Genomic DNA, 4,009 nt, shown 5'->3' on the forward strand with positions numbered 1-4,009 from the left:
AATTAACTATCCAAGTCAAAGGCAACAACAATAGAAACAAGATACCCAATATATAACAATCTAAACTTAAAATGAGCCCATTATACTGGCAGGCCAGGTAGCAAAGATTGGTAGTAAAAGATGCACTCTGGGAACATTAGTGGAGGGAGGTCAGCACTGGTAGTGATGGGATTGGCCCTGATACATTATGTCTGAAATTCAACTATGAAGGACTTTGTAAATCACAATGGTTTTAATAAAATAATTTTAAAAATACCTTACTAGTTGTCTTTCCATTAGGTGATTAGATAGGACAACCTGTTCTTAGATCAAGTTGTTGCCATTTCCTTGTTGTCAGGATGTCATATCAAAACTGGTGCAAGTTGGTGCTACAGTGATATTAGGAATTTCCCAGGGGTAGTTTGGTTCCTGGTGCTGTTGAAGGGAACTGTGTCATTTCTATGTCTGGGCTCTAGGGCTTGAGATTGGATGGTCGCTGTCTGATCTCATGGAGTCCAAGTTGGGTCCACATGATACCTGTTCAGGGTGGAAGATAGCCCTGTATTAAAAAAATATATGGGTTCTTATCCCTAGTAGATAAGAACTTGTTTTTTATATATTTGCAAAAAGGAATGGTGCCATGTTGTATTACTGGTGCATTTGAGAGTAAGAATGTCAGAATACACAATTTCTGTGCCCTGGTTTTGATCTGAGCTTTTATCCCAAGACTTTTTCTTGTAGGTTTTTGTACCAAGCAGAACCAAAACAGGTAAAGTTAAAGAGAAAAAATCAAAAGATGAGGAGGAGAAGAGGAAGAAGAAGAAGAAGAAGAAGAAGAAGAAGAAGAAGAAGAAGAAGAAGAAGAAGAAGAAGAAGAAGAAGAAGAAGAAGAAGAAGAAGAAGAAGAAAGAAGAAGAAGAAGGAGGAGGAGGAGGAAGAGGAGGAGGAAGAAGAAAAGAGAAAAGAAGAGAAAAGAAAAAATATATTATAGTGGAAATATATAAAATAAATTTACAAAAAGTAAATAAAAATGAAGTGCTGAGTGCTAGAAGAGGCTAACTTACATTTGGGAGTTAACAGACTCATATGTATTATTATAGAGGTATTAAACATATAAAGGAAATATAGGCTTCCCCTTTGTCTTTTGAGATATTCTTGGGGGGGGAGATGAAATCCAGGGCACATTTTCATAAAAATCCCTGGTCTTGTTGAGTTTGATAGTGATTTGCAGCAGAAAGGAGTCAAGTAGAGTCCTTGTGCTGAGAGTCCTTCTGGGGCTGAATCTAGTATCATGCAACAGTCCACATTTAGGGTGTGTGTGAGTAAAAGGGCCACACAGCATGAACCAGAGGGAATGTTGGTTGTAGTTTCTTGCCGGGGCACAAGATGTGGGGCTGAGAAAGTGTCCTTTCGCTTTGGGAGCTGGGTGGTGGCTTATATGGGCAGGAAGTTGGCCTCCTTACCTAATGAATTAAGAACTGAGAGTAAAGAGAGTTATATAAGGAGGGATATCAGATCATGATAGGGGTGGGGATGAAAGGATAGAAGGATTTCTGAAGGGTGGAGAAAGGATATATAGGAGGGGCTATATACATTTTATGCATGGATTGTTTACAATTTGGGTTTGGCACTCAGAGGGGAGTCTACTGTCTATAACCCATGACCACATAAATACAAACTTTAGTGTTCTATTCTTAAGCTATTGTTAGAGGCCTGACCCTCATATGATGGGTTTGAGCTCAAATAATAATTGTAAGTAAAGGTAAATAATTAGCTTATGTATAGATTAGGATAGAGAAAGGGATAACAAAAGACAAGAGAGAAGAGAAAAATAAGTAAATATAGTAAATACATACATAGCTTTCACTTCTAGAGTACAAAGCAATGTGGTATTGAGGACTATAAGATGTGGCTTCGCTATGTAGTATTGTCCACTGCATCTTAGGTATTGTGGTTTCTTTCCTAGAGTGAAACTTACATCATGGATTTTATTTAACCTAGATTGATTGATGAAGAATAAGAAGAAAGGGGATAAGGAAAGAAGTAGGGAAGAGAGAGGAAATGGTAATTTTGAAAAACATATACGGTGAGTAGGACATGTAACATAAGTCTGTTTCAGTGGTCTGAATAATTATATGCTTTACCCTAATAAAAGACATAAACAAAAGGAAATGTGTAGATTATTTTATTAAGAATTATCGGGCCCGGAGAGATAGCACAGCGCGTTTGCCTTGCAAGCAGCCGATCCAGGACCAAAGGTGGTTGGTTCGAATCCCGGTGTCCCATATGGTCTCCCAAGCCTGCCAGGAGCTATTTCTGAGCAGACAGCCAGGAGTAACCCCTGAGCATCGCTGGGTGTGGCCCCAAAACCAAAAGAAAGAAAGAAAGAAAGAAAGAAAGAAAGAAAGAAAGAAAGAAAGAAAGAAAGAAAGAAAGAAAGAAAGAAAGAAAGAAAGGAAGGAAGGAAGGAAGGAAGGAAGGAAGGAAGGAAGGAAGGAAGGAAGGAAGGAAGGAAGGAAGGAAGGAAGGAAGGAAGGAAGGAAGGAAGAAGGAAGGAAGGAAGGAAGGAAGGAAGGAAGAAGGAAGGAAAGAAAGAAAGAAAGAAAGAAAGAAAGAAAGAAAGAAAGAAAGAAAGAAAAAAAAGAAAGAAAGAAAGAAAGAAAGAAAGAAAGAAAGAAAGAAAGAAAGAAAGAAAAGAAAGAAAGAAAGAAAAAGAAAATTATAATGAACATTGTATATGGTATTGAGTATGACTGAGCACTGAGGTGTACAATTAGGGTATCCACCCTTTGTTTCCCAGAACCACTGTGGGTAAAGAAGCTGAAGGGTTATTTTATACTTGGTAAAATTAGGGCATTACAATAAGTCACAGCATCCTTTGATATGTGCAAAAACCAAGATTGCTAACTACAGAAGACCGACTTTGACAACCATGACTGGGCAGAACTTATCCTGGGACCAAAAAAAAAAAAAAACCCTAACCTAGGTTTCGGCCTAGGATTTGTACAATAACCAAGATCTCTAATTCCAGAGGTCTGACTTTGACAACTACACAGAGCAGATCTTCCGGAAACATAAGAGAGACTACCCTAGGCTTCATTTTAGGACCTTTGCAAAAACCAAGACCACCAGTTACAGAAGACTGATTACAACAACAGTGATGAAACAGAACTGCTAGAACTGTAACGAAAGACACTATCCTAGGCTTCATCCTAAGACTTGTGCAAATACTAAGATCTCTAGTTAGAGGCCTGATTCTATTATCCACAACTGAGCAGAAAGTTTCCTGGCACCATAAAAAGTCCTTGGGGTATTAAAAGGAGCATGTATGGAGCCTGTAGTTATTCCCATGAAAGTATGTTTGAAGGGTGGAGAAACCCTGTATCTTTTAGGCCAATGGAATTCCCTTTCTAATTTCCCCAATTTTTAGTGTGCCTATGCAAAAAAACAAAAACAAAAGAAACCTTGTCACACCAGCCCTCCTTCCTTTTTCTTTTTTATTATTATTATTTTCTTTCATTCTAGTGGTTTGTTGGTTGGCTATTGTATTTGTTGCTGTGGTGCGTTTTTGTAGCTGCTAGTTTTGGTCTTTTGTTTGATTTTTGTTTTGTTAATTTTGTTTATGTTGTAGGTTTTTTTTTTTTAATTTTGGGGGTATTGGGTTTTTTTTTTGTTATGTTTTTCTTCTTTTTTTCCCTTTCTGCTTTTTCAATTGATGTTTATAACCTCTAGGTGCACTCTCCCTGGTTTTTTGTTTGTTGTTTTTTTTCTTTGCTTTTTTCTTTGTATTTTTTAAATAGAACCACATAATTTGAATCATCTTGTCAACCTCATAAATTGAGGAGAAAAATAAAATGCATGGTACCAGAATCAAATAGTCATATGAACATTGTGTAGAAATAAAAAAAGGATCAGACTAAAATACCAAACCCAAAGTCAATGGCAACAGAATTGATAGCTAATCTTCAACAAGCTATACACAGAGGGGACCAGTTACCCTAGCAGTCTGAGGCAAAGGAGAAGAAGGCTG

Source organism: Suncus etruscus, chromosome 10 (assembly GCF_024139225.1).
Source record: "Suncus etruscus isolate mSunEtr1 chromosome 10, mSunEtr1.pri.cur, whole genome shotgun sequence".
In the NCBI taxonomy this organism is placed as follows: Eukaryota; Metazoa; Chordata; class Mammalia; order Eulipotyphla; family Soricidae; genus Suncus; species Suncus etruscus.